The sequence below is a fragment of the Zonotrichia albicollis genome, chromosome Z (genome assembly GCF_047830755.1).
Source record: "Zonotrichia albicollis isolate bZonAlb1 chromosome Z, bZonAlb1.hap1, whole genome shotgun sequence".
NCBI classification, from domain to species: domain Eukaryota; kingdom Metazoa; phylum Chordata; class Aves; order Passeriformes; family Passerellidae; genus Zonotrichia; species Zonotrichia albicollis.
Window position 1 is genome coordinate 63,958,523 of NC_133860.1, and position 20,299 is coordinate 63,978,821.

General features: G+C 40.8%; 2 long non-coding RNA genes across 2 annotated transcripts in view; one reads left to right on the forward strand and one right to left on the reverse strand.

Annotated features, from left to right (window-relative positions):
- Positions 1 to 20,299, reverse strand: part of LOC113459174 (uncharacterized) — a 51,423-nt gene that overhangs the window by 9,250 nt on the left and 21,874 nt on the right. The gene's annotated exons all lie outside the window — the stretch shown is intronic.
- Positions 507 to 5,763, forward strand: LOC141727172 (uncharacterized). The gene is made up of 3 exons (XR_012578218.1): positions 507 to 1,470; positions 3,997 to 4,583; positions 5,523 to 5,763. It is a non-coding gene; the product is annotated as an uncharacterized LOC141727172 (long non-coding RNA).

A 20,299-nucleotide genomic window follows, 5' to 3' on the forward strand; every position in this document is an offset into this window, starting at 1 on the left:
GAAATTGCTATTTTATTCTTGTGTCTCTCTGAACTTCTGTCACTGACAGCACTTAGGCTGGAGTTTGTGTGCAAGCACTCCTAGTGTTTTGATCTCTAATCCCTGCTCTCTTTCCTTTGGAGCAGAAAAAAATAATGCTTTAAATTCATATATGAGTTATGTTCTGTTCCACCACCATAGGTAAAGCAGAAAAATGACCCTAAAAACATTGCTTAATCTGTTGGGAAGATAAACTTGCATAATGGCAGGAAGATGTTCAGCAAAGAGATGAAATTGGAGAGAAATTTTTTAATTTGGTTTTCCCATCATCTTAATATAATAAGCAAAGCAATTTTGTACAGCAGGTCAAACAGTCTGCAAATGCAATTTATCAGTACCAGAGGGATATGACAAGAAATTGTAACATAGCGGCCCTTTTGCATTTAAGGAAAGGCAATGCTGCAAAGTCCCTCTTCCTTTTGCTCTTTGGTCTTGCCTGAGCACTCAATTTAGGATTGAAGGTGGAACTAAATTCTCATTTTGTATGCTTGTTGAGAAAATCAGGTTATTCTCAATATTCTTTAATCTGTGTCTCCTTAAAAAGGGTGGATGAACTCTTCATGTCAATCTAACATGTTTAGATACTCAGTGTTGCTAGCAGCATTATTCCAGGAATCCTCCATGGTAAGAAACTGTTAAAGTCCTAGGACTTCTGTACTGGATCAAAAAGGCATTAAGAAAGTCACTTTTAATGTCCTAATTTATGTACACTCGTTCCAGAATTATCTGGTTGCCTCTGACTGTAGTTTCTGCACAACATTAGATAATTAACCACAGCAACGACAAAATCGTATTGAATACAATCCAGTAGTCCATAACCATGTTACTTGTGGAATTACAACCCCCAAACATTTCTTTCCAAGTATTTTGTGCCCAGGTGCTCTGCTGCTAACAATAATGCTAAACATCACTTGGCATGATTTACTTTAATGGTCTGTGACAGCAACCAGGCAAATCCTGTGTCTGCTTTGCAAAAGGTGCCACTCAGACCTGCTCTGGGGTAAAGAACATGGGTGTTGCAGGCAGATGGTCTGCAAATGATCTCTCTTTAGCCTCTGAAAACCTTCTCAGCAGATTTATTACTGTGGCACACAAAAGGGATTTAGAGCTGAGCAGAGTCAAGTGCTGCAGTAGATGAAGATCCAAGAAGATGAAGATCTAAGGAGATGAAGAGCCAGAGTTTTTTCTCAGATGTGTAAATGTGTGGGCAGGGCTCAGCTTTGCTGACTCTTAGCTGCTGGGGAGGAGCAGCAGGTGAAGGAAGTGATGTGTACTGACAGCTTTATGCTTTCTTCCCTCAGACCATGCCTCTCAGGAGGGACACGTGGCCAGGTCCATGCCATCCCCCATCCTGGTGCTCCTCATGCATGGTCCCAGCTCTGCAATCAGTGTGGGACCACTCAGTGTCCTTGCCTTGGGGCTGACTTCTAGGTATGGTTTTTTTCCCCTTCCAGTTCTGTCCAAACTGTTTACACTACATGTGCAGCAATGTGGTATGAAATGTTTCACTACTAAGTAGCGGGCATGGAAAGCAAACAGTGAAGTCAATAATTTTGATCTTGAAGGTAAGATTTAAAAATCACCAGTGCAACACCTTCCAATATAACACACTTATTTTTCTCTGGGATTATCTGTGTACCAAATTGACCATAAAGACACACTGTAGGGAAGGAATTACCTTCCCCCTGCTTTTCAGCTAGACCAAGTGAAAAGTGGGCTGTTTCAAGAATTTCAATTTTGCCAACAATAATTTTGCTATCTCCAAAGAGCTCCACACAGGTGTCTGCCAAACATTTATATCTGTCCTGGGAAACTATTTGTTGAAGTGTTTTTATGTGGAACTTGTAACACATTGAAGAGTGCAAGTGCATGCTTGCTGCAAAGTGAAAACCACTGGTTCAGCAGATGCAAGCACTCTTTCCCAAGCATTGTGAGCATGCAGAATTTCAGGCTGCATGGGAAATGGTCAGAGTCCCAATACTTGGCAGTGCTAAATCTGTTCGTGATGAGTCATTGCTTGTTGGTAATGGAATTCTTTAAAGAAAAGAGTGAGTCATCTTGTGCAGTAACAAGGAGGAATTGAATTGCCTCTGGGCATAGAATTACAGGAAAGCAAAGCCAGGGAAATCCTTTTAGTACTGCAGTAAAAGCACACAGATTACAGGTGCTGATGCTAAATTGGTCAGTCAAAGAGAACAGGACAAACATTTGACTTTTAGGGATAGCCAGCAGAAGAATTTTAGCTAGAATGTCCTAGATGACCTCTCAGTAGAAAATTATGTATGCTTTGTTGTTATCCTGGTTTCTGACATGGGAATCTTGTCCAAGTCTGCCAGAATGATCTGAAAGCAGTCTTTGTGATAGCTCAAAATCTTATCTCAAAGCATTTTTACACTGGTCCTAAATTCAGTATTTAATGAAGGTGCACAGAGTGGAGAATTTTGTGACAGGGAATCACCACCCAGGGTCTGGAACATGGGGAAGAACATCTGAGCAGCCTAAAAGCTACCTTTCTGTCTTGATCTGGAGTTGCTATGAGAACTGCACTGTCTCCTTGTGTAAATTAACACCTGCGTACTGCCTTAATGACTTCAGGGCTGCCTGGAATTTGTAAAATGCTGCAGATTGAAAGTTGTGTCTTATATCCTCAGTGTCTAGTCTCATGACAGTAAAATGTGCTTATTTCATAGAATCGCAGAAGGGTTGAGGTTGGAAAACCATGTAGAGATTCTGAATCCAGGCTTACTACTAAAATAAGGACCAGCTAGAGCAGGTTGCTCAGAGACACGTCCAGCTCAGTCATGATCATCTTCACAATGAAGATTTCACAACTTCTCTGGCCAGCCTTTTCCAATATTTGATCACACTCCAAGTAACCAAGTTTTTCTTTAGGTTTTTTAGTGACTATTTTTCTCAGACTTGCTGCAAATAATTCATCTATAGCTAGACTGGAGTCTCAAAATGGTTGCAGACACATTACTCATCAGCAATAAAGGTTCATCTGTGCCTTGCTCAACCATTCCACCCGTATAGGATGTACACCTGCTTAGGGTATAATTCATCAGAGGGATCAGAGGGGCTTTGCAGGTTGCTGCTGTAAGAGTTGTACACACTGTGCACTATTTATCAGGCAGCCTGACCTGTGCCACAATGCACTTCTGTAACTGCAGCAGTGACATTGCTGCTGCAAAAAGTAACTACCTGATAATATGGAATGAGCTGATTTGCCTGTGGGAGGGTTAATGTAAATTCTTGCAGTCTGCTCAGCACAGTGTCTCAAGCCTACCTGGTTTCTCAGTTCATCTCTGACTCCTGCAGTTCAGAGATTTATTCAGTACTCAGTTTTATTTCATGGGAGTACCCATGAAATAAAACTCATGCTGCTTTTCCCAGGCTTGCCCTTTCTCTAGAGTAAGCTAAGGGCTAAGGGCAGGTGTGCCTTTTATTTTTTTAATCTCTGTCACAGTGATAAACTGTGAATATACTTTCATTTTTAGGCCTCTTTCTGAGGCCTATACTGCATTCTAACCAATCATGTCTCCGTGTGCTCTCACTTCTGGCTTTGGCAGCCTGTTGGTTCAGATTGGTAACACATCCCAGGTCTGGCCAGGAGGACCTCAAATCCTCATAAGAGCAGAGGACTCTTACTTACCCCTGACATCAGATGCTGGAATGACAGATGCCCAAACATGGGTCATACCAGCACCATCTTTTAATGCGGTATTCTTTCTTTTGGCAAGAGTGGCAAATCATCAGAATTTTAGAAGGAGACATAGTACACAGGCAATTTGGAAAAAAACCAAGTTTTTGTTTTGTTTTTGTTTTTTCCCCCAAAGTTTTGGTAGCTGTGGTAACCAGCACATTCAATGCCCAGTTTATGCCACCAAACTGCAATGGCAAATCTTGCCCGGCAATTTGTATCACTGTGCTCACAGCATTTTTCATTCTCTCTTCCAGGTTTTTCATTTCTGTGATGGCCTCAGGAGAAGTTAGTGGTGCTGAGACAAACAAACAAACTGAACCTTCCTGGTCCCCTCCAAGTCTGAGATAAGTAAAATGAGTGTCAAGTGAGTAATAAACTTGGGACTCATTAGACAATCCTTGACCAGCTGGCCTGGCTGCTTTCTGAACTGAGAGAAACACAGGTTTCAAAGTAGGACATGATGACATCTAAGCCATGTATCTGAAATGGTGTGGAATATTTTCCTAGTGGATAAATTTTTAGGTGTGGCTAAATTTGTAGGTTAGACATTTTGAGACACATTTACACTGACTTCTCTAATTTATATAATCTAATGCTATATCTTAGTCCCTTTGGATTATGAGGACTCTTTTAGAGTCTGTAGGAGAATACCAGTCGAATAGACTTAGGAAAGTACTTGTTTGACTGTGATTTTCTGATTATATTAATCATCTGAGGACTCGACCCAAAATCCAAACTTCTGGTTTCCATACGTGTGCATGCATATGTGTATGATCTGCTTTCATCCAATATCACATTTTTCAGATTCCTGTGGAGAACTTCCTGCAACACTGATAAGAAGGTAGAATATGAAAACTATTTCTAAAAAGTGCTAATGCTAAGTTTGAGAATACAAGAATATTTGTGTCATTGTGTGAACACAGTAAAGAATATTGGAGTAGCTTCTGCATTTGCTGCAGCAGAAGGGAAAAAGCACCTGGACAACACCAGCACTTGATGGTACTTTAGGTATCAGTTTAGAAGAAGCCACACTGATGGTGCTAGATGTTTGTTGCCTATGTTGTTGCACAGCAGGTGTGTAAGCATAACAATATTAGTGAGTTGTGTGCAAAGGGAGTCCTTATTTCCAGCATTAGAAATAGATAAGACTCATAATACTTCTCATTTCCCATCAGCTTTCTGAAAGCACTGGTGAGGAGGACTGAGGTGTGGGATGTACTGAACCCCACAGGCTGTGGAGTTCAGAACATGGGACTTCAGGGCCAGCTTTTTGACTGCTAAATGGGAACAGTGACTTTTCTTTTCTCTCATAATATTTGAAAGTTTGTGCTGAAAGACAAATCTGTTTCATATTACATACATCATGTGCAAGCTGGTGGAAAGATGCTACTTCTGAAATTATTCTTCAGTAGCTTCTGCATTGGCTATCTTTTTGCCATTATTTGGGAAAGGGCAGGAGGACAGAGGGAAGAGGAGCACAGGCAATCTCTCTCTGATGAGAGATGAATTTCATCATTCACAACATGATGATCAATCTGAACAACCGGGAACATGGTTGCCACTGTCAAATACTGAGTATGTGGCATTTTGTTTTCCTTTGCTTTGCCTGCTGGACAGTTTTGTTTCTACATGCATGCTGTCTTCTTTTGATTCACTTTCCAAATAGGAATTGGAGCTGAATGTTTGTTTTCTGCATCTGGAAGTTTACAAAGCATTAGCCTTTATTTTTATTTTTTTCATTTTAACAGCTATTTGCCTCATTTTTCTTCTCATCTTTCAGTGTCCCTGGGCTTGTCTTGATTCCCACTGGAATTTCAGAGGCATGGAGCAGTGACAGCAGCAGCAGCACTGATCTGCTGACTAACAGGTTCATGAGAACTCTGTAAATTCCTGTTGGTCTCATTTGCTTTTCAAGTAGAGGAGTCTATGCTGGTGTCATAAGTACATCTGAAGTTTCTGTCCTCTGCTACGCTTCTGCAAAGAGCTGCATGTCCCAGCAGATGGAGTAAGATAAACAGCAAATTCACAGCCACTGGCATGTGCTGGTTTCCATCACAATTTGAATGCAAACTGGATGCCAGTTATATATATATACTGGATGTCAGCAGTATATATACTACTAACAGTATATATATATACATACATAGGCTGTAGTCAGCTGATTGGAAGGGCTGGATAGTTGCCCCTGCTTTGCAGTTCTGTGAGTTAGTGTTAACTGGGATGGCAGATGTCTCAGAAGTAAATTACCAATAATAGTCAACTGGAAATCATATACTTCCCCAAGCACCCTATTGTTTACAAAGAGAGATAAATCCAGGAAGGATGTCAGTAGTTCTTAAGGAATGAGTTATTCAGTCTTTTATTAAAGAAAAAAAAAAGGATTTTTCCCATAATTCAGCATCTTTTCATATTAAAAAAAAACAACAATGTCACAAGGAGAAACCCTGTATTATTCAAAAGCCCATCATTCTGCAGAGCATTTTGCAAACATAAACATCAAACCTTGGGTGGCCTACACAATCAAAAATACATGTCTTTTCAGTTGCCAGCAGCAGGCGTATGCCAAGAACTGAGTCAGAAATCACCCCCAGGAAGTTTGTTTTTGAAAATAGGCAGGTTGTATTAGGATGCATGGTGAGCCTGTGGGAGTAAGAGGCTATCCACGTGCCATGAGTTTGAATATCATTGTTGCACTTGCTTAGGCTTGTATTGTGATAGGACCCTTGAAAATGCCAGAGAAATATTAATTTTAAAAAAGATATCTAGGGATTTAATCCATGTTTATTTTTGTTCAGGTTTTCTTTTCCTTTTTAAATACAGTTCCTGCTTCTATGAGTAAACAAGGAAAACTGGTAGCTTTCCTGCTTGAAAACTCCCCTATCTTCTGCTATATTGATATTCATGTTCCCAGGGCTGTGTTTCATTACCTTTGCAGAAGATTATGCTGCTTTCTTTCCTTTGACAAACTACTGCTTTTTTTCTCCTGTCTTTTTTGTTACAGTTTGGGCTTTATTCAGCGGCTGAGATCATAAATGTATGTGCTTGTATTTTAACTGTTAGCAGCCATCTTGCAAGTATTGTGAGTTAAAAACACTTTCGGGTGTTTTTTAGGATTTCTGATATGAAACAGTAATGCAATGCTGTTGAATAAACAGCCCATGCATAATGCTAGAAGGTGAAACTTTTACTGGAACTATGATATTGTATGTCAACTTCTGATAAAACTGCACAAAAATAATAATTTTCAAGATATGTTTATCCTACAGAGTAATGCACAATCCTATCCCTGAAGAACAAACAATAAAACAAAAAAATCCCTCTCCAAAAACCCTCTCATATTAAAAAATGTATATTGCTTAATCTGTACACATATATGTGTGTGTGTGTGTGCACGTGTGTGTGTGTATGGTAAGATTATCCAACTGCTCTTTCTTTCCTTTTCTATTTTAGTTTCTCAGCTTGACTGCAGTTGTCTACAGAGATAATTGGGATATTTTTGCTCCTGTTGCCCTAAAGAAGGAGGGCAGGAGTGTTGTTGCTGCTTCACAGACAAAGAGAAAAGAGGTCAAGTGGATTTTCTCAAGGTCACACAATGACATCTGCAGCAGAGCTGTGATTTGAAGCCAAATCTCCTGAACCACAGAATTTAGACTATTAAAAGATCAGAATATATTGGATGTAACAACCATGCAGACACCCAAATCAAATGCATAGTTTTCATATCCTTCCCACTCCTCCCTCCCCTCCCCTGCCAACATAACAGCAAATTGTGGGCTTTTTTAAACATTGCTCCAGCAATATAATAGCTCTTTATCACTATACTTTGCAAAGCTTGATTGGACTGCTCACCTAGTCCCAAATTTGTTGGCATGGGAATACTGCAGGGGAACCACAATTTTCAAAAGAATATTTATTTTGAAGCAAATATGTGCCTCATAGTTTCTTTCTTTAAATCAACTAGATAAGAAAAGCTGACATTCACCTCCCAGTCCTGAAATGAAGGATTCCAGCTCTTTCTCAATTTCTATCTTTAAAATGTACCTTTGGTGAACTACTTTTGGAAAAGTTTAATTTATCATGCCCACAATCTGCCATTATGTGCAGTAGTGATCTATTTTTCGTATGTGCTCCCCTGTCTCCCTGCTCTTGTTTGGCTTTTTTCCTTCAAGCAGTCAGCATATTTGGACAGAACAACTTTTCCTGCTATCCTATGCAGTCTTTAGGGTTTGGGGGCCTATAGAAATACAAACCAGAAATAGGCAGTTTCATCCTAAACACCCCTTGCCTTTCCTCAGTAAGTGAAGTTGTCTCCACTGCCTTAACTCAGCACATAAGCCCGAGAGGCTGCCAGCGTTCTGCAGAGACTGAGTCGTTCTGCTTACCATGTTTTGGGGTAGTTCTCTTCTGATACCATAAATAACCTGATTTTCTGACAGCTTGGTCTATCTACTTTAGCACTCAGCTCTTGCATTTTAACTTGTCAGGGTTATCCCCTATCTCTTGTGCGTTGATTAGTAGAGAAACTGGAGCTAGGTTAGTTCTGGTGTGCAGGACTGTAACAGCTTTCCCCCGCACCTGGCAGTTTCTGTTCTCATTGACAAATCTCAGCTCCAGAAACACTCTGCATTTTTTCTTTTTCATTGCTTTTCTTTTTGTCCTTTTCAGTTTTGGCAGCTTGGTCTGCTTCTGAACAGTTTTCATTTAGGGTCACATATCTGCTGACTGCAAAGATCTTGCTGATTTCTGCTGCTTCCCTGACTCATTTTGTCCCTTCCAAACAGCTGGTGCTAGGTTCTCTTAGAAAACTTCACCACAGTGGATGGCTTGGGCTAAAGATAGAAGTATGTATAACTTTGAACTCTGGAGGCCATAGTACTCAGTGAGGCTTTCTGGACTCAGTAGCTTCCTGTCTTCACTCACAGAAGGAAAATCAGAAGGAAATTATACATATTGTAGATTAATTACGTATTAGGGACCAAGTTCCCTTGGTTCCTAAGCATTTGTTTCTGTGGAGAAGAACATTGTTCTGAGATGGGAGGATTTGCAGTCCTGAGTTAATGTGAAGTAATGCAGTCTACCAGTACAGTGCCAGAACGTTAGTCATTTATTTCACCTGAACTGGCCTCGTTGGTCTGTTTTGAGAAAGCCACTGTGTTGCACTATTATACTTTCGTTGATATGGCACTGGAATGCACTATGAGATTTATGTCCATCAGCACTTTATCCTCCACTGGTTTTGAAGACATGGGACATGGCTTGCTCAGGTTTGGATGTGCATCTATAGGCAGCAAGGTATGTTGCTGTTTTTCAAGAAAAGAGGCATATTGTCAGATTTTGCTGTTTAGAGAGAAAACAGAAAATTGAATAATACTCAGACCCAATAGTTTAGTTCTCTTTAGTTTAGGTGATCCCATTTATCTCCAGACTTTTCTAGGAGAAGGATGTCATTTAAAACTCTCTTGGTGGCAGGTCAGACAGGGAGGTCTGGGACTGGCAAACTCCTCTCACTACAAAGTCCTTTGCCCTAGTACACAAGTGTTCAAAGTAGAGGTTTAAAAAGGGTGTCTGTAAATAAGCAGTTCAGCCCAACCAAGCCAGGTTTTAGTGTTTTCTGCAAAAACACATGCTAAGTCCCCTTAACCATCATTTTTGGGCTGATTTGTCTTGATTTCATCTGCTATTTAGAATATTTCTTTAAAAGCACCTGATTGTTAGCCTTATCTTCTCTGCTCACAACTCTCCTTGGATAATTGTGAGTGACTTTAACACCTTTTCCCCACCAAAGCTCTGGACAAAACAGTATATGAGATTTAGCTCAGCCTTTCCACTAAGCAGGTACATAAGAGACCTCCCTACCCAGTAAAAGGTGCTGAGTTTTCAGTCGTGGTCTGTGGGAGCAGTAGGGGAGGCAATGTGTTCTTTAAATGTACTTCTGACAGGAGAGAAAATGGCCTCAAGTGGCAGCAAGGGAGGTTGAAGTTAGATACTAGAAAAAATTTCTTCTGTGAAAAGTGATCAGGCATTGGAACATGCTCCTCAGAGAAGTGGTGGAATCACCATGCCTGCAGCTATGTAAAAACATGCAGATGTGGTGCCTAAGGACGTGGTTTAGCAGTGGACATGGCAGTGCTAGGTTAATTGTTGGACTTAGTGGAAGTTTCCAGCCCTAATGATACTACAGTTCTATGGTGCTATGATTCCAAATGTTTGCAAACTCTGTATGCATGCGGAGGAAGTTTGTGACTCTGGCCTTGTCGACAAATAAAAACTATTTCTGAACCAAAAAGAAAAATCCCACAAGAGCAAAACATGGTGGCTTGAATGGATGCCTGGAAAATTGTGAGAACATGCCAAGACATATATTTTTCCAAAGAAGATACTTGCTTGCATCTGCTCAGGGGATTTTCTGAATAAATTGTTTCTTTCTGTTTAAGAGAATCTCTTCTTAGGGTTTCAGTGGTATTCTTCAGGTTCTAGCAAACTTCAAGAATTTAAATCTTTTGACAAGAAATACTACCAGCATAATGATGATACCTTAAGTTTTAGCTTTTATATTTTCCAGATTCTGTACTGCATTATTATTTAACTCTGAACTTCATATAAAGTGTTAGCAAGTTCCCTTCACAGCTTAGACAAAACAATTATTTTCCAGCCTGAGAACCAAGGACACCGCTGCGGCCCAAAATGTGTAAACAACAGTGAATGGAGGAGAGCAATCTGGAACAATGGGACTTCATAACCTGAAACTGTAATTGGACAATTAACCCCAATATGTAAATGGACCAAAACTTATAAAAGTGAAAATGCATGATCCAGTGTCCATTTTGGGTGTAGCCCTGGCCATGCTCTTTCACTGCCCAAGGTATATCCTTTGGAGACCTTTTAATAAATACCTACTTCATTCCTTTATCTATCCTCTGTTCTAGGTAGCCTCTCTAGGCATCAATGAGACATTGCACGAGGAGCTACCTCTCCATGATTATTTTGATCCTGGTCTCTCATTTTTTGTGTAATAATTCTTGGAAATCATGGTGATCACTGCAGAAGAGCTCACTTCTGCAGTTTCCATGTGACCTCACGTCACTTCTACCATTCCCAGTCTTTTCTATGCTTTAGATATTGGAGAGATTTTGAACAGTTCAGCAGAATAGAGACATTTTTCCTACTTCTGTCTTAGGCCCTGCTTTTCTGCTATGGTCTCTGGCCAAAAAAGGCATGTAATTCTAAAAAAGATGACAGAAACTTACTGTTTTGCAAAGGTGATTTTCTGTGTGAGTGAGTCCTTTAGGTTGCTCACAGAATCTCCAGCAACAGTAATGGCAAAACCAGGTTTAATATAAAAGTGAAATTTTAATGAAGTACATTGCTCAGTTCACTCACTTACTACATGGTTAAAGCACAAAGATGGAAAATTGGACTGAAACATAAAATCAATTAATCTGAAACTAAAATCAACCAAAAATTATCTGTGTGGAGACTGGGGATGGAAAAGTATAAAGATGGGAAAGAGTAAGGATGAAAACAAAAAGGGAGGCCCTCCCACTGAGTCATAAGTCTCAACATAGACTCAAAACTTAGCTCTGGACTTGCGCGATAGTTTGTGCCTGAAGAGTTTAACACCATTAAAACAATAATCTAATTTAAACCATTTTCAAAAGATTTTATAGAATTTACTTCAACCCCTATTTATAGGCCTAAATCACCAATCTAAAGTACTCAAGAAATTCCAGGTACATTTTCTGTGGCATTTTCACACAGTACATACAAGGTGCCTGTGCAAATTCTCCCTCGAGCTCAGTGAAGTGCTCATGTCAGATGTCTGCCTCTTCTCAGCAGGCCAAAGGGCCGAGCCTCGAGGAGTGGGGGCATGGGCCCAGGCTTTGTCATCATTGTTTGGCAGTGGTGCTCCAAGTACAGCACACCTGAGAGTTCTCTGGTTCTGAGAGGCCCCACTCAGGGAGATGCTGGAGGTGGAAGGGTTTCCCTTGGGCCCACTGTTTATAGGTTCTCAAGAGCCTTGGCTTTTGACACATTGACGTCCTGGCCGCAATTTGAGTTGGTAACTTTCTTTTAATGTTCAACAACAAAAATGTTGTTCCTCTTGGCTTGTTTTTCAGGTGAAAAAATTGTGTTTCCAATGGTGTATGTTAAAACCAGGAGGTTTTTAGACAGCACCAGTTCCTGGGAGCAGACAGTGTGTCCCATAAACTCAAGAGAAGCTGGGCTTAGGTGCTGCTCATCAAGACTAAGGCCTAATGAACATTTCTGAGATTATAGTGTAGCCCAGCATTGAAGACAGGGAGAAATGCACTACCAGGCTTTCTAATGTTACTGGGATGGTTTTTTTCAACGTGTTTTGAGCATTTTTTGGTTTGAGTGGGTTTTAAGTTGCTGTTGCTCCCACTCTAATGAGCCAAAACAAATTTCTGACTTCTAATGTAAGGAAATTTGTGTAAAGAAAAACTTTTTTCAGTTCTCAGTTTCCTTATTTTGACAGAAAAAAGATACTATGGGCTAAATATTGTATTTTCACTTACAGCGAAATAACAATTTTAAATGCTTTTTTCAACTTCAGAAGAAATTTTGAAAATGACAGTTGAGGAACCTCCAAATACAGATTGAACTTGATGTCACATAAGCATCTGTTTTATGTCAAATATTCATTCACACACCTTCTGTCCATGATTAATCTCATGAATAGAGCAAATGCTTAAAAAGAGTTCTGCCTACTAGAAAAGAGTCAGAAGTCCTGCACTGGTATAAATAGTCTTCAAATGCAATTCAAACAACCACTATCATTAATCATAATTTAAATTTATAATGCAATAATAGAATAAAATGCAAAGTATTAAATATTATTATTCTATTCACTTAATTGAAATGGAAAATTACAAGGGGAAATGAAATATTATTCTTTCTTTTTTATGCTGTCACATTTAAAAGATTTTGTCCCTAATCACTGCAGAAAATTTATTTGGAGAATACTATTCTGATGTCCTAAGCATCTTCACCTATGCATAAGGTTGATTCCTTTGCCAGAACTTCAGTCAGTTTTATTTCCCTACTCTGAAGTTCTCCTTTGTGAAGTCCTCATTTTCCCAGCCTGTCTGTAATTTCCTTATTACTGCCCTATGAGTTTTCACCAAAAGTGCTCCACACATTTCAGAAGGACTGTGCTCCAAACAAACGCAGTTCTTTTAGTATTTCTGCTAAGTCTTGCTGAAACAGAGGATCACTCTTTTCTCTGAGCAAGTCCATCCCCGTGCAGTGCTGGTTTTCCCCCAGCATTCCAACACTACTTACAAAGCTTCATAGCTCCCAGGCTGCTCCAGACTCTGCAGAGTCTGGAATGGCACTCTGGTATTGTCCACGCTGTTATTTCCACCAGATGATTGTTTTGGGCCCTAGCCCGTGTTCAGAGTCTTCCTTTGTTCATCCTCATCTGCTGGAATAAGTAGCATGCTACCACAGATAGCTATCCTGAGGACAATAAACTTTACTACTTAGTGGCAGCTGTTAATATGGGCCCTATTAGTAATTTTGGTGCCCCTGAAGACCCCTCCTGTTCCCAGTCAAGCCAGCTGGAAGCTTTGGGGATGCTCAGAGTGCCATGGTCTAATGCAATGAAAATGCCATTTTTGATCCCTGACTCCTGCTCTTTGTGTTTACTGCAGCTGAGCCCATAGGAACTGCAGGGGTGAATGTGAATAGTTTAACAGATCCTCCTGAAGATGTGTGTGACTATTTGAAAGTAGACAGTTGTCTGGACATGCTTGGCATTGCTAATTGCTGTTTTATGCGCCTAGAATAGATGTTATGCCTCAGAGCAGCAGCCTGTAGAAATAGAAATAATTAATCCACCTGCAGTATCCCAAAAATTGCCTGCAGGGTGTCCACAGAGCCCCAGGGCTCCACGCTGCTCCCATCAATATCTGGCTGTGAGGATAACATGCTTATAAGTTGCAACCAATTTGAGGCACCCACGCTGAAATGCAGTGCTTAAGTGGAGAGAGAAGAGGGCATAAAGGGCAGTGAGGAAAGACAATTTAAAAGGATGAAGTTGCTCTTGAGCTGCTTGATTTGCCTCTTTCTTTAGGCGTGAATTAGATTGAAGGACAGACCCTTGAAGCCTGGTGTGAGCACACGTCAGCAGAAACTCTGACCCTGAGCATCTACAGTTCAAGAGCTTTTAAGCTGTCTGACTCCTCTGCCCTTCCTGTGCTGTGGCGTAGCTGTGTGAGGTATGCACAGGACCAGCTGTCTGCTCAGGATTGCTCGTGTGCTGGGGTGTGTGTGTCCTGTGGCACAGGCAGGTCTCCCCATGGATTTGCATTTTCAGTGTGTTATCCGGCACTGCTCTGTTGGCCTCCGCCAGGTCCTGCCGCCGCAATACAGCATCAAAGCCTTTTCTCCTGCAAGGCCACTCCTTTGTTTTCCCTCAGCCAAAAGAGGGTTCTCCCCTTAGTCACAGTCCTGAGGGAGTAGCACCAGGCTCTTCTACATTTGCAGGATCAGCCCTGCATTTATTTCACCTGTTCTGTGCAGTCATATCCATTTTTGTCCCATCTGTACAGGTTTAGGTATAACCTTCATACATGGACCATGGATAGATTTCACCAACTATGGAGGACAAATTATGAGATGGTTAACTAATGTATGTGTTAAGATTGAAACTTGTGCCTTACCAATAACGTTAAAACCATAGTTTTATTACTATTTCTTGAATATTCTGATTTCGTACAGCTAGTATGAGAGGATCTGTTTTCTAAAAGCATACAAGAAGAGGAGGCAGGGGTCTCTCTTGAGCCTCTGAGCTGACATGGAAATATCTACTGAAATAATGGTTTTTATGGATACATAACAGAGTGCTAGACAAAGCAACACACTGATTCTAGCATTACATGTTGTTGTTTGGGGTTTTTGCAAATCTAAGAATTAAATCTCAGATTTCACCTACAAAAAGATAGTCCTTGTCAAAAAGCCCTGAAAAAAAGGGGAAATCATGCTGGTTTAAATTTTGCTAGTTGACCATTGCTTTTATTTATATAGGCTAGAGAAGCTAGAGGTTGGAGAAATAAATGGGAATCATTATTTGTACAAAGCTGGTGAGCTGGAATTCCCAGTGACTCTATTTCAGTTACATTTCTTTCCCCTCTTTTATTGCCCATTGTTTCTAGACTCAAAGAAGAGGCAATGTAGAATGAAATGCTGCTAGTTCTGTAAGAAATATGTCATCCAGACCACAATGGATTAGAAGGACTATTAAGCAATGAATGCTGGAAAAAGCAATTAATCTGCTGAGAAGTAATTTTCCAAGTGCAACATTTTTCACTGAGTACATATTTTAAGAGGTTATCTCATTATTTAGGTCTCTATAGGTTAGTAACCTTCTCTCCTTTAGAGAAGATTCAAACTGTACATATTCCTCTTCCTGGAACTTAAGCAAAACTTTGATGTCTTGGAAGCCCTTCCATTAACTGATTTTTGCCTCAGAGTTTCTGCTGCTGTCTCTGTGTCCCCTTTTCCACAGAAATTCAAGTCAGAGGTCCAGTTTGTCATGCTGTTAGTTTAGGATAGTTTACGTCAGCCTCTGTGTCCTGACCTACATGTCATCTCACTGCTTCCTTCGGTCGTCTAGGAGAGGCAGTCGCAAAGCTGTTCTTTTGTTCTCCTTCTGTGTGCTGATTTGCCGCTAATGAAGGTGTGTGGTGGCCTGCTAAATTCCAAGCCAAGTGTTTTCCCCTGATTACTGTCCTGCCAGCCCAGCTGTGTGCCTGCACCTGCTCTGTGTTCAGGCTGCCTGTGTTCCTCCTGCTGAAGCTTCCATTAACTGCACTTTGTGAGAAGCTTTTTGCATCCATGGTTTGGAGCAAAATTGCTAAAATGTATTTGGGGGTGGAGAATGAAAAGAAGGTGAAGGGTACCTCATCAGTCTTAATCAACCTGCTTTGGTCTGAGCCAGCTCCAATCAGCCAGAAATGGTAGCTTTGCCATTCTCTCATTCAGTATAACTCACAGCAGGCATGCTGGACAGTCAGTGTACAACTCATTAACAGTGACTAGGCCAGGCTGTGACCTTTCACTGCCTGCATAAATGACACAGCCAGGTCCCCAGATGCAACAAAAAAGGGAAGGGGATTCTCTGCTTCAAGCTTCCACACTATGTTAGAATTGGCTTTAGACAATCAGTTCAGGGAGATCACAATAAGAAAGCTTAAGGGGCCCTACTGAGAGAATGGGCAGTAATTTTGCTGTGCCTGTGATGTTATTCTTGTGAAAACAGTCTAGTGACAGTAGCACTGTCACTTTCCAGTACAGTCAGCTGCGCAGCACAAAAGTGTTCTGCTAGACAAATATGTGTGCCCAGTGTTCCCTCCCTGTGCATGAATTTTCTCCTCCTTTCCTCCATCCTCTTTAGAGACAGACAAGGCAACTGCCTTATTCCTGCTGTTACCGTATGCATTTGATCATGTCCTTCCCAAAACAAATCTCATATCAAAATATGGAAGGTGTAAGCAGGAAGGGCAGGCCTTAAACCCAACTCACAGTTACATCAGAAGCACTGGGCTATCTCAGCATTGTACACAGCAGATTGTTTTTAACAAAAAATGAAAAAAAAAAGGTCTGGAAATTCCTAGGTGTAAAGGAATCACAGTGAAGGATCTCACACAGAAGTTTCTGTGCTACCTCACCTGTGTACTGTCTGGTGTTTCTCACTGTAGAATCATAAGGAGTCACCATGTAGTGTGGGGAAATACAGTCTTGTTCTAACCTTCTACAGCACAGCAGCCCTCTGGAAAATTCAAGCCATGACACCTGTATCTGTTATCAGTCTGTTAGTTTTTAAAAGTATGAAATAAGTAAAAAATTCTGAAAGAACTGTTCAGCCATGATAGCCCTCCAGGTGGGCTCCTTCCCTGACTGTGAGACCCAGCACTGTTTTTAATAAGCATAAACAAGAAGGAAACAACACAATGGATGAAGATCCACCCTTGCCCAACAAACAAGGGGTTGAGCAAAAAAGTCATTACTAATTGTGTATTAAACCAGTGCATATGTAAAACTGTTTATCTGTGGAAAATCAACCACTGATCTCTGTGTTACTGTAACTGCTGAGAGTTAACTACACAGAAAGAAAGAATTTACTTGAGTTGTAGGATTACTTGGACCCAAAGTGTTTTCTACCTATCAGGCACCCAGCTGCAATCATTGTTCATTACTAACGGTGAACCAAAAATAAAACACAAAAAGCTTAAAGGTAGTATCATATTACTTCACTTGCTTTAAACTGGGGAATTTTTTTCATTATTTTAAATTTGCTGGGTGAGAAAGAACCATTTGCATCCATGTTGCTGCCAGATTCAATGACAATGAGTCTCTTTCTGCTTCCTCTTCCTTCTCTCCTTTCACACCACTCTGCAGCAACATCAAAAGAAGGATTGAGAGAACATTGAATACAAATTGATAGAGAGAAAGTGGGAATGGCACTGCCCCTCAAAGCCAGAAGCTGCAAAAGCATCTCAGGCACAAAGAGGTGATGAAACAGCTATAAAGAATTCTACTCTATTTGCTATGTGTAAAATGAAGTTGCAGTCACTGGTCCCGCTGTGTCCATGCAAAGTTCCATTAAGGCTGATTTTGAAGCTGGTCTCTAGTATGTTTATGGAAATGAAAAGTAAGAGTTTCTTTGTTAAAGAGTCAAACTAGTGCATATAGAGCTCTATATAGGTAAAATAATAGTCAAAGCTGTTGCATGTTATCTATCTTTGTGGTTTTGTTTTCTTTTTTTTTCCATACTCTGGCAAGAGTAGAGAGGTAAAAATTCTGAGTAATAAACACAAAAATTGCTGATGAGGATCTTCACATGGCTTTCAGGTATGCAAGATGTCGCTGGTGAAGCTTTCTGCTATGTGAAAGACAAACAGCATTTCCTTTCCTTTCATGTGTTGTTGTACAGAGTGAATCTGCTGTATTGGAAAGAAGTCCTGATTTCATGCCATCTTCCCAACCTCAGAGATTTTCGACCTAGAAACCTCAGATACCCTCAGAGATTTCTTGAGCTGTATGCCACCCTCCCCTGCCAGGGCTGTGCACAAGAGCGCAGGGTCTGTTGCGCTCCATTTCTTTTTGATAACCTCATATGCCAAACAGCTGGGGAAAAAAACCCCACATACTTGCTGATTTTTGCTGAACTGTGGTAATTCATGCTGCGTATTCCTTCAGTGGCTGTTTGGCACCGTGATGCCAAATTGAATTTGGTGTTGCTGATATTTTCAAAGTTGAAAAAGCTTTCATTGCTTCAATAAGTCTTTCAATGTACCTCACAGAAGAGCAATTTCAAGAGACTGCAATGTTGAAATCAAACCAACTCTTCCCACCAAGCACTACCACAAAGAATAGATAACAGTTCATGACTTTCTGCTATGCATTTCCAGCTCTGTGCCTCAGCTAGACAAACAGGAATCTTCTTCCTCTTTCAGAGAACTGGCTTTGCCCTGTTAGACAACTCCAGGACATCATCCTTAGCAACAACAACAACACACCTGTCCCTGGGATACAAACACGTCAACCAGTTGTTGCCTGTGTTTCATGCTATGCTGGGTTTGATTTATAACACCTGCATGGCACAATTCTCCCAAGTCATGAAAAAGGTACAGTGAGTGCACACCATACAATCGAACATGCCATCATTCACTCTTCTGAAAAAGACAGCTCAAAACCTTCTGAAGGATCTGACTGACCTTATGTGGAAAGAGGTTAAAAGTGGAATTGTGCATTCATTGATGTGTGTGGGGAGACTGAAAAGGAAACTCAGATGAGTCTATGCACTTTTCCCAGATTTTTTGAGATTTATTTAAGGCAATACTTAACTTTAAAAAAGGGAGTATAAAAATCAATATTATTTCTGGTAAACTCTATAGAGCAAATAAAACTCCGCAGAAACACAGAGAAATGTTCCTGTTCTTAACCTTAAAAATGGTAGCAAAAAGTCCCACACTTATCCTCAGATCTCATCCATGTAATAGGCATGTGGTAGATTTTTCTCTGAGTGATGCAGCTGCTGTCTGCATCTCCCTTGGAGACCCCCTTAGACTACATAAAAGTGGAGGGGAATTACACTGAATAAAAGGTGATGTTCTTCTGCTAAACACCAGATTTACAGGGCCTTTTTGTATTTTATCAAATCTAGTTTAAACCTGTAGTTTTCCTTAGTTGGAAGCATTCTCTTTGATGACTGCAAGAGAAGCAGCCTTCAGATTGCTTGCTCATAAAATGAATCTGTGTTTCAGTGCTGCAGAGGTACATTGGGTGGAAAGCCACAAAACTGAAGTGCTGTCATTGACTGAAGTTCCATAGCCTAGGAGTGACTGCAGAAGGGTATGCAAGGAAAGTCACTGAGCTTTGCCATGCTCCCTGCCCATGTTAAAGGACAAATTGTAACCAAAAAATTCTTACAAATCAGAAAAATTCAAAACAAAAAACAAAAACAAAAAACAACAACAACAAAAAAACCCTCATAGTGTTACAATTGCAGCAATCATACCTACTGGCTCTGGTCCTGTTGCTGAGCACCACTGAAAGAGTCTGGCTTTTGTTTTCAGCTTCCCTTCCGGTTTCTGCATATTGATGGAGACCCTGCTGAGTCTTCTCTTTTGCAGGCTGAACAGTCCCAGCTCTCTCAGCCTTTCGTTGTAGGACAGGTGCTCCAGTCAAGCATCTTTGTGGCATTTTTCTGACTCTCTCCAGTATGCCCATACCTCTCTTATACTGGGGAGTCCACAGCGGGTGTGCCCTCCCCAGTGCTGGGGAGAGGGGAAGGATCCTCTCTGCTGACCTGCTCACAGTTCCCTTCCCAGTGAAGCCCAGGACAACATTACCCTTCTTTGTGCAACGAGTGCAACGGTGCAGAGCTGGCTCATGGAATGCTTGCTGTCCACCAGGACCTCCAGGTCTTTTTCTGCCCAGATGCTTCCCAAATTGTGCAGCTCTCAGCCTCTTCTGGTTGTTCACCCCCAGATGCAGAGCTTTGCACATGTCCTTGTTGACATTTATAAGGTTTCTGTCAGCCCACTTTTCCAACCTGCTATCATCTCTTAGGATACCAATACAATCCTGTGGCATATCATTACTGCTCTGTTTTCTATCAATTGCAAATTTTCTGGGGATATACTCTGGGCCATCATTCAGATGACTAATGAACATGTTGACTAGGATTGAACCTTGCATTGACACCTGGTGTACAATCCTATTTACTGGCCTCCAAATACACCTTGTTCCATGGATCTCCCTGTTCATGACCAGATCTTCATTTGTTTTTCAGTCCATCTCATTGCCTTTCCATCCAGCCTATACTTTAGCATCTTGTCTAAGAAGATCCTATGGGAGATAGTATTAGAAGCTTTTCTGAAGTTCAGGTAGACAATATCCATTTCCTTCCTTCCTTTTACTGAGCAGGCAATCATCCCATACCATTCCCCAGTCCTGAACTAAAATTTCCCCCTTGCTTCACTGATATCTCATACTAACAGCTGACTTCACATGAAAGATATTTTCTTA